The sequence below is a fragment of the Gekko japonicus genome, unplaced genomic scaffold (assembly GCF_001447785.1).
Source record: "Gekko japonicus isolate JY-2015 unplaced genomic scaffold, Gekko_japonicus_V1.1 scaffold2282, whole genome shotgun sequence".
NCBI classification, from domain to species: domain Eukaryota; kingdom Metazoa; phylum Chordata; class Lepidosauria; order Squamata; family Gekkonidae; genus Gekko; species Gekko japonicus.
Genome location: NW_015160901.1, coordinates 230,030 through 240,339, shown reverse-complemented (window position 1 = coordinate 240,339; position 10,310 = coordinate 230,030).

Genomic DNA, 10,310 nt, shown 5'->3' with positions numbered 1-10,310 from the left:
CCCCCCCCCCCCGCCGTATGGTCTTTGAGTAGGGTCTTGGCACCTTTAAGACTGGGTACAAACTTTCATGTGCATGCACACTTAAGAACATAAGAGAAGCCAATGTTGGATTAGGCCAGTGGCCCATCTAGTCCAACACTCTGTGTCACACAGTGGCCAAAAATACCAGGTGGCATCCAATGCTCCCTCTGAACTGTGGAGTGTTGTGAGCAAAGATTCTACTGTGTGAGCTGCTGGCATTAAAGTTGTGAGCAAGTGATTTGGCTACTGCATAGATCAGTTTGCTCTGGCACCATCCTTCCTGAGCTAAGACAAAAATGTATGCGCCGGAGGCTAAAAAACTGTAAGCTAGCTCATACTAAACTCATTTTAGAGGGAACGCTGGTGCCATCAGGAGGTCCAGCAGTGGGGCCAGGACACTAGAAGCCTTCCCACTGGTGCCCCCCCCCAAGCACCAAGATTACAGTGCATCACTTGCCCCAGACTTCCTATCTATACTTTGTGGCTAAGAGCCACTGATGGACCTCTGCTCCATATGTTTATCCAATCCCCCTTGAAGCCGTCCATGCTTGTAGCTGCCACCACCTCCTCTGGCAGTGAATTCCGTATGTTAATCCCTCTTTGGGTGAAGAAGGACTTCCTTTTATCTGTTCTAACTTCTTTGAATGCACATGAAAGCATGCACAAGAAAGCTGATATCTGCTTATATCTGCTGCTTCAGACCAACAGGGCTGCCTACCTGAACCTCGCTCAGAATAATCCACAGTCTGTGGAGAACCTCTCTCTTTTTGTGCAATCCGTGCTGCCGCCTCCACGGAAGGGGAATTGTTGCCGACATTTCACACACACACACACGCACGCACACACGCGCGAACCCTCTTCCCGACTCTCCTTGAATGCGCAATTATTTTAAGCTTTGAAAATAAATTCCCCCGCTCCCTTATGTCCGCTTCCTTAGATCCTGTAAGTGACCACTTCCCACTTTAACCTTCCCTCCCACGGCTAGGCTGTGCCAGCTGGCCAGGTCAAGTCCCCACTGGCCACGTTGCCAAAGTGTGGCTAGAGGCATCTCTGCACACAGGGCATCTCTGTACAGAAGAGCCGCTTGCGGGGGGGAAAGGACGGGCAACCGGGTCTCAAGCGGTGCCTGCCCTCACCCCCTCCAGTGGGTGCAGCTCCCGTGGTGGACTCTACGTGCTCCTGCGCTGGGGTTGCCATCTCTGGGCTGGGAAATGCCTGGAGATTTGGGGGGCGGGGGGAGTTTGGGAGGGGATGGAGCTCGGCAGAGCATAATGCCACAGAGCCCGCCTCCTGAAGCAGCCCTTTTCTCCCGCAGAGCCAACCTCTGTAGTCTTGAGATCAGTTGTAATCCTAGGGGATCGCCAGGTCTCGCCTGGAGGTTGGCAACCCTGTATCTGGGATTTAGTTCTGAAGGCCTCAGCCCTTGTCCCCAAAACAGCAAATAAAATGGAAAGTCTTCAGAGAATGAAACCCCTGCTGAGCAGAAGAGAGATTTGCATATATGTGCCCAGGGCGCACAGGAACGGAGTTCCAGCTGGCTCCCGAGTTGGCCACGCCCAGCAGGAACTCATTAGCATAATAGGCCACACCCAATGGCAGAAACTCATTAGGATTGGCTACATTAGGGGTGTGTGGCCTAACATGCAAAGGCGTTCCTGCTACAAAAAAAGCCCTGGGTTTTGACAACGAACAAGGTAAACAGAATAACAAGCAAAAGGTGGGCGTGGCTGGATAACCACACTTCTGGTAACATGGGGGTGTGGGCCTAATGTGCTAATGAGCTGTGCTGTCAGGGGTGTGGCCCAATACGCTAATGAGTTCCTGCTGTTGGGTGTGGCCTGTTATGCTAATGAGTTCCTGCTGGGCTTTTTCTACAAAAAGAGCCCATGTTCCCATGTTGTGGCCTGAAGTTCCATCGTGTGTCCTGAATGCAGAGTGGTGGGGGGCCAGTCCCGTGGGCCGAGCAGCCCACCTCCTCACGATGCCTTCTGGAAGGCTAGGTCAGTCTGGGGCTCCTGGCTACGTGGCCGGCGGCACCCCATCATTTCTTTGCCTCCGTGGCGTTTTGATCTCCCCTCCCCTCCAAGGCAACCCCAAGCGAAGTCCAGTGCCAAAGGGCTAAGGTCACGTTTCCTGGACTGTATTCACGCGGAGCCTCAGCAAGTCCGGCTTTTGCACAAACAATTATGGGGGGGGGGGACATCACGTGTTTCTCTCACGGTTAAGCTGCCCTTTTTCCTTTCAAACACAGTTCCAGCGCCAGCAGCAACATATGCCGCCTCAAGAAGGTTGCTAGGTGTGAAACGAAAGGGCTCTGTCTTCCCCTTCCGGCCTGCAGCTGGTTGCAAGGAAGGGGAGAGCTCCCTTTCAGCACTGGGGGGGGGGGAGTGTTCCCTCTAAGCTGAGTTAGTGTGAGCTAGCTCACAGTTTTTTAGTCTCCAGCTCACACATTTTTGTCTCTGCTCAGGAAGGATGTGGCTCCAGAGGCAAACTAATTTCTGCAGTAGCCGAATCGCTCGCTCACAGCTTTAATGCCAGCAGCTCACCAAGTAGAATTTTTGCTCACAAGCCGGGCTATTTTTGGGCAGGAACGCACAGGAATGGAGTTCCGGCTGGCTTCAGTTGGCCACACCCACTACAGCCAAAACCTCTGCGTGTGCGTGGCTACAGAGGGAAGGCCTGGAGAGCAAAACCCCCCCCATGACTCTGAAGCAGGTGGGCCGGGGGGCCTGGAAGGATCGGGGAGGAATTTAAATGCCTCCCCATGCCTTCCCTGGTCTGTCTAAGGGCCGGCTTGCCCGGGCTCCCTGCAGCCACAGGGTGCCCGGGCAAGCCAAGGGAAGGCATGGGGTGTGGCCTAATGTGCTAATGAGCTGTGCTGTCAGGGGTGTGGCCTAACATGCTAATGAGTTTCTCATGTTGGGTGTGGCCTATTATGCTAATGAGTTCCTGCTGGGCTTTTTCTACCAAAAAGCCCTGCTCACAAGACTCCACAGCTTAGAGGGAGCATTGGGGGAGGGGAGAGATGCTGTCAGATGGGCTCAACAGGGGCACTTTGGTTGCTTTGGACCCTGCATTTTTGCAAGGGGTGGCGGAGGAGGATGGTGTCTGTCATTCATCTTGATATGTCCTAACTACGACTAGTAAGGACATTCATGAAGGCATGTGGGTGTACCCAGGGCTATTTTTGGGCAGGAACGCACAGGAACGGAGTTCCGGCTGGCTCCCAGGTTGGCCACGCCCAGCAGGAACTCATTAGCATAATAGGCCACACCCAACAGCAGAAACACATTAGGACTGGCTACATTAGGGGTGCGTGGCCTAACATGCAAAGGGTTCCTGCTACAAAAAAAGGCCCTGGGTTTTGACAACAAACAAGGTAAACAGAATAAGAAGCAAAAGGTGGGTGTGGCTGGATAACCACACTTCTGGTAGCATGGGAGTGTGGCCTAATGTGCTAATGAGCTGCACTGTCAGGGGTGTGGCCCAATATGATAATGAGTTCCTGCTGTTGGGTGTGGCCTATTATGCTAATGAGTTCCTGCTGGGCTTTTTCTACAAAAAGAATCCTGGGTGTGCCACCGCCAACTGCCAGACGTTTAGTTCAGATATGCTTTTCCTGTGGCCGTCTCTTCAGATCTGTCGGTAGGAATTTCCCCACGCCCTGCTTAGCCCACGGGTTCACTGGGTTCTTCAGCTCTTGGGTTCCGCAGTTCTACTTTGGGTTCTGCAGGAGAGACAGCTGGCATGCTGGGGCTGAGGCGGGCGTTGAGTAACCCTTAGAGGTGGAGATGAGGACCTTTGCAACTTTATTTATCAGCCTTTGAGCCTATGACATACAGACAGGGTTGCCAGTTCTGCGCTGGGAAATTCCTGGACTCAGATCTCGCTTTTCTATTTCACACTAACGCGGCTGTCCACCTGAAACCTCTGTTCCTTTGCACAGAATGCCTGTGATGGAACTCAGCGGTTTGGGGTCCCAAGGCCCTCTTTTACAATCCCCCTCCATCAATGTCACAGAATCACAGAGTTGGAAGGGATCTCCAGGGTCATCTAGTCCAACCCCCTGCACAATGCAGGAAATTCACAAATACCTCCCCCTCCGCACTCCCAGTGACTGCTGTTCCACGCCCAGGAGATGAGAAAAAACCTCCCGGATCTCCAGCCAAACTAGGCTGGAGAAAAATTGCTTCCTGACCCCAAAGTGGCAATTGGCATTTCCCTGGGTGTGTTAAAAAAAGGGCCACAAGAACGAAGCACTGATTCAGCCCTTCCTGCCCTCCCTCTCATGATCTGCCTAAGTTCACAGAATCCGCATTGCTGTCCGATGGCCATCTAGCCTCTGTTTGCTCTGTCAGGAAGTCTTTCCTAATGTTTAGCCGAAAACTCTTCTGATTTAATTTCAACCTGTTGGTTTTGGTCTGACCGTCTGAGGCAACAGAAAACAACTCTGTACCATCCTCTATATAAGGGGTGTCAAACATGCGGCCCGGGGGGCCGGATGAGGCCCCCAGAGGGCTTCTATCAGGCCCTCAGTGGACCTGGCTGTCTTCTGCTTCTTCCAGGTCTGCTGCTGTGCAGCTTACAGATGCACACCTGAACAGCATACTCAAGATTGCAACAGCACAGAGATTTTTATGCCATAATTCAGAGCAAGAGGTGTCAGTTATCAGACACTGTTAAATAAACAAAATATTGCAAGAGTGCTAATGTTTTACGCACGTTCTTATTTTAAATAAAAAAACCCTTTGTGTTTGTGTCCTTTATAAAGTTTATATCTCCGCTACCTGGCATTACATTTTATGACACACATGGCCTGGCCCAACGAGGTCTCATTTATAGTCAGATCTGGCCCACATAACAAATGAGTTCAACACCCCTGCTCTATATGACAGCCCCTTGAGTACTTGAAGATGGTTATCATATCACCTCTCAGTCGCCTCCTCTCCTGGCTAAACATACCCTGCTCCTTCAACCTTTCCTCACAGGACTTGGTCTCCAGACCCCTCGCCATCTTTGTCCCCCTCCTCTGGACACGTTCCAGCTTGTCTATATCCTCCTTAAAACTGCGGAGCCTAAAACTGAGCAAAATACTCTAGGTGAGGTCTAACCATAACAAAGCGATACCATCACTTTGCGTGATCTGGACACTATACGTCTGTGGATACAGCCCAAAATCGCATTTGCCTTTTTAGCCACCGCACCACACTGCTGACTCATGTTCAGTGATTATCAAGCGATCAATGTCCGGTGTGTATCCAGTTCTAGAAGGGAGTGGGGCCTAGTGGGAGGGGAGGCAGAATACAAGACTGGAAGGCAGAAGGGGCACAGTAGAAGAACCCTCATCTCAGACCACACCCACCTCGACAGCCCCAGGACAAACAGCACCCGACCACCACCTTTGTCTGGCTCACTTGGTGGGCGGAACCGTGACGTCAGGCACAGTTGTCTGTGACATCACTTCCTGTGCGCTCATTCTCTATGCTGAGGTCACGTCCAGGACATTTGGGGGGGGTGTTCTTTGCAGGGCTTTTTTGGTAGAAAAAGTCCAGCAGGAACTCATTAGCATAATAGGCCACACCCAACAGCAGGAACTCATTAGCATATTAGGCCACAGCCCTGACAGCAAAGCTCATTAGCATATTAGGCCACACACCCCTAATGTAGCCAATCCTAATGCGTTTCTGCTGTTGGGTGTGGCCTATTATGCTAATGAGTTCCTGCTGTTGGGTGTGGCCTATTATGCTAATGAGTTCCTGCTGTTGGGTGTGGCCTATTATGCTAATGAGTTCCTGCTGTTGGGTGTGGCCTATTATGCTAATGAGTTCCTGCTGTTGGGTGTGGCCTATTATGCTAATGAGTTCCTGCTGGGCGTGGCCAACCTGGGAGCCAGCCGGAACTCCGTTCCTGTGCGTTCCTGCCCAAAAATAGCCCTGTCTCTTTGTAACGATATCAGTGGGGGCTTGGGCAAAGGCTAGGGGAGCCAGCCTCCAGGTTGGAGCTGGAGATCCCACAGAATTACAGCTTCAGACTACAGAGATAAATTCTCCTGGAGAAAATGGATGCTTTGGAAGGTGAACTCTATAGCATTGTGCTCCACTGAAGTCCCTGTCCTATTTTCGTCTGTGCACATATGCACGGAGACCAAAAATAAAAAAATTAAAAATCCAGAGAGGGAAGAAAGCTTTCTCACATGAGTCTGCTAGCAAGACAGGGCTTCCCCCCCTGCTTTGAATATTTTTAAACATTTCGGCTATAGACAATATTGAGATTAGAAAGGTTAAGACAACAAGAGGGTGCGATACTGAAATCTGGGAAAGTTAACACTTCAGTGCTTAAATTTCTCTTACCTATAACATTTTAAAGTTTAACAGCAAGAGGCTTCTCTCAGATATAAATATTAAAATACAATGTCCAGGTTCGTTGTTGAACAAAGTTTGTGTCCAGTGGCACCTTTAAGATCGACAACGTTTAATTCTGGCTATACAGTTTCGTGTGCAGGAACACTTCTTCAGATACATTGTTGTTGGTGGTGAAGGTATTGTCAATTGCCATCTGCCTTATACTAGAACAAAACTTCCAAAAATATTTTTTTAAACTTATTTATATGCCTCGTCTGCCTGACTCTGAGGGGTCAAGATACACAGGGGCAGTTTCGAAATGTCTATAAAACTAATGAAATAAAATAATTCATGGCAGCTTGTCAGTATATCAATAATTTTATTATTTACCAGATTAGTATCTTGCCTTTCTGCCCTTACAAGAGTCACCAAGGCGGCTAACAATTTAGAACGTACGTGATAAAATCCCATTTTAAAACCATTAAAATCAACCCCCCCCCCCCACACACACATCATTTAAAAAGGTAAAGGTAAAGGTTTCCCTTGCTCGAAAGCCAGTCGAATCTGACTCTAGGGGGTGGTGCTCAGCCAGTTTGGTGTAGTGGTTAAGTGTGCGGACTCTAATCTGGGAGAACCGGGTTTGATTCCCCACTCCTCCACTTGCACCTGCTGATGTGACCTTGGGTCAGTCACAAGCTCTGGCACAGCTGTCCTTGAAAAAGAGCAGTTTGTGTCAGAGTTTTCTCAGCCCCACCCACCTTAAAGGGTGTCTGAGTTTGTAAGCCACTCTGAGACTCCAAGTGAAGGGCGGGGTATAAATCCAATCTCTTCTTCTTCTTCTCCTTCTTCATTTCCAAGTCGAAGAGCCGGCGCTGTCCGAAGATGTTTCTGTGGTCATGTGGCCGGCATGACTAGGCGCCGAGGTGCACGGAACGCTGTTCCCTCCCCACCGAAGCGGTACCTATTTATCTACTTGCAATTTCTTCCTTTCGAACTGCTAGGTTGGCAGGAACTGGGGCCAGAGACGGGAGCTCACTCCGTCACGTGGCACTTGGGTCTCGAACTGCTGAACTACCTACCTTCCAGTCTGCAGTTCAGCATCTTAACCTCTAAGCCACTGCAGCCCTTTCACATCATTTAGACAGTTAAAAATACATACATAATATAAAAAACAATTAAAACATAATACACAACAGGGCTATTTTTGGGCAGGAACGCGCAGGAACGGAGTTCCGGCTGGCTTCAGAGTTGGCCATGCCCACTACAGCCAAAACCTCTGCGTGCGTGGCTACAGAGGGAAGGCCTAGAGAGCGACCACCCGGCCACCCCAAGGCGGGCGGGCCAGGGGGGCTCTGGAAGGATCAGGTAGATATTTAAATGCCTCTCCGTGCCTTCCCCGGCCTGTCCAAGGGCCGGCTTACCCAGGGAAGGCATGAGAGTGTTGCCTAATATGCAAATGAGTTTTGGTGTCAGGGTGTGGCCTAAGATGCTAATGAGTTTCTGATGTTGGGAGTGGCCTATTATGCTAATGAGTTCCTGCTGGGCTTTTTCTACAAGAAAAGCCCTGGACAAACGTGTACGTTGCCCAGAGATCTATAGATCTAGAAAGGGAAACCGTCTGACATCCTGAATATTTTTTTAAGGTTTTACCTCAGTAACTGGGCCCAACCAGACAAAATTGGTTTTATTTTATTTTTATTTATTTTTTCGCATTTATATCCCGCCCATTCTGTAAACGGGCTCAGGGCGGGTTACAACAATTGAATAAATACAATAAAATTTAAAACATATTAAAACATATAAAAACAGTAATCATGCTTGCCGTAGGGAGAATCCAGCCTTTAGATGTAACTAGCCGGTTACCAGTAAGTGGGAGATTGCAACCTGGAGGGGCCCATATGAGGACGCCCGCTGGCTCAGCCAAAGGGCTGGTGGAAGAGCTCCGTCTTGCAGGCCCTGCGGAACTGAGTGAGATCCCGCGGGGCCCTGACAGCCCCGTAGCTACGGATTTTGGGGGGAGGGGGCCAGCAACTAATTTAATCAAAAGTTCCAGGTAATCCTCCGGTGGCGGCAGCAGGCCACGCACTCTCTCGGTCATATCGCCGGGCAGGAGGGCGAGGTGGGTGGGGGTCGAGGGAGGTGGTGGCAGCAGCGGCGGTGGGCGTCTTCCTCCACTCCCCACCACCACCCGGCGCGTCGCCTCCAGTCATGACGGTCATGGAAGCTGGGAGGGAGCGTGCGCCGCGGGGACAGTTCAGAGTGCAGGTAAAGGGCTGCTCCTCGGCGCCTCTGGCACATGCTCTCCGCGGTTCCCTTAGAAAAACTGGGACTTGGGTGGGTGAGGGGGGAGGCAGGCGGTTTTTAAAGCAGGCGCACACGGGATGGAGTACAGAGACCAGTCCTGTGGTTAAGAGAGAGAGAATGGTGAGGAAGAGAAGCCGGCAGGAGCTGGGGGCAATTTGTCTGAGTTTAAAGAGGAGGGGAGTGTCGGAAGGGAGCTCTGGGACGAAGGATTCCACTTCTCTGGAGTGCCCAAGGAGCTCAGTTGTTGGGCAGCCAGATTGGAGGCAGTGCGGTGCAAAGGTGAGTTGAGGCACTTCGGGGACAGTCCGGGAGTGAGGTGGCCCAGAAGAAACGCGAGAAGGCCGGGCCCCACGGGCCCCGCGCTAGCTATGGGCCTGGCCCTGATCTCAATAGGGAGCATGTTCCACCAGGTGGAAAGCCCTGGCCCTGGTAGAGGCTAGGCGGACGTCCTTTGGGCCAGAGATCACCAGGAGATGTTGACTCTCAGAGCGTAATGCTCTCCCAGGCATATAGGGGAAGAGGCGGTCGCTTAGGTATGTGGGTCCCAGGCCGTATAAGGCTTTGAAGGTGATTACCAACACCTCGAAGTGGATCCGGTACTCAACCGGCAACCAATGCAGCTGACAGAGCACATGCCGAACCTGGGCCCGCACAGGTGTCAACATCAGCAGGTGCGCTGCCGCATTTTGTACCAGCTGTAATTTCTGGAGCAACTTCAAGGGTAAGCCTGCGTAGAGCGAGCTGCAGTAATCAAGCCTGGAAGTGACCATTGCAGGGGTCACCATAGCGAAGTCCTGAGGGGAGAGATAGGGCTTCAGTCGCCTGATCTGCCTAAGATGGAAAAATGCAGATCTGGCGACCTCAGCAACCTGGGCCTCCATTGATAAGGAGGCATCCAGTGTTACTCCCGGGCTCTTCACCGACTGGGCCGGCACCAGAGGTGTCCCTTCCAGTGTGGGAAGCCTGGTGCTCCCCTCCAGGGGTCATTTCCTGCAGGAGCGCACAGGAGCGGAGCTCCGGCAGTAAAGAGCCCAGGGGGCGGCACATGCAACAAGCCCCACCCCCTGCTCCCAGCAGCCCTCAGTCAGAGCACGAAGCAGCCAGGTAAGTTGCAGAGCCCCCCGGTCCAAAACAGTCCAGTGGCATCTTTAAGACCAAGTTTTATTCAGGTACAAGCTCTCCCTCCTATGCGAGGGCAGATCTGCACGTTTCCCCCCCCCCCCAATAGCTAGCAATCCAAAACAGTCCAGTGGAGCCTGAGTGGTGGGTGTTGCTTTCTGACACACTTCTGGTGATGTCAGGGGGTGTGGCATATGCAAATAAGTCATGCTAATGAGCTCCTGCACCTCTTTTTCTACCAAATAACCCCAGAGTAGAACCCTCTGAAACTGAATCTGAATTCACGACCCAGGAAGTCCCCTGTAACACGGATTGGGTAGCCCCCACTGTGGCATTCCCCACCCTGGTGGAACCCACCTTGGTGGCCCCCAAAAGTACCAGGTGCCACCAGGGGGTCCAGCACTGGGGCCAGGACACTAGGAGCCCTCCCACCGTTGTCCCCCCCAAGCACCAAGATAATAACAAGGAGCCTCTGAACAGATGCAGAGGGCATTGCTACCCAACCATGCCATGCCTATATGCACT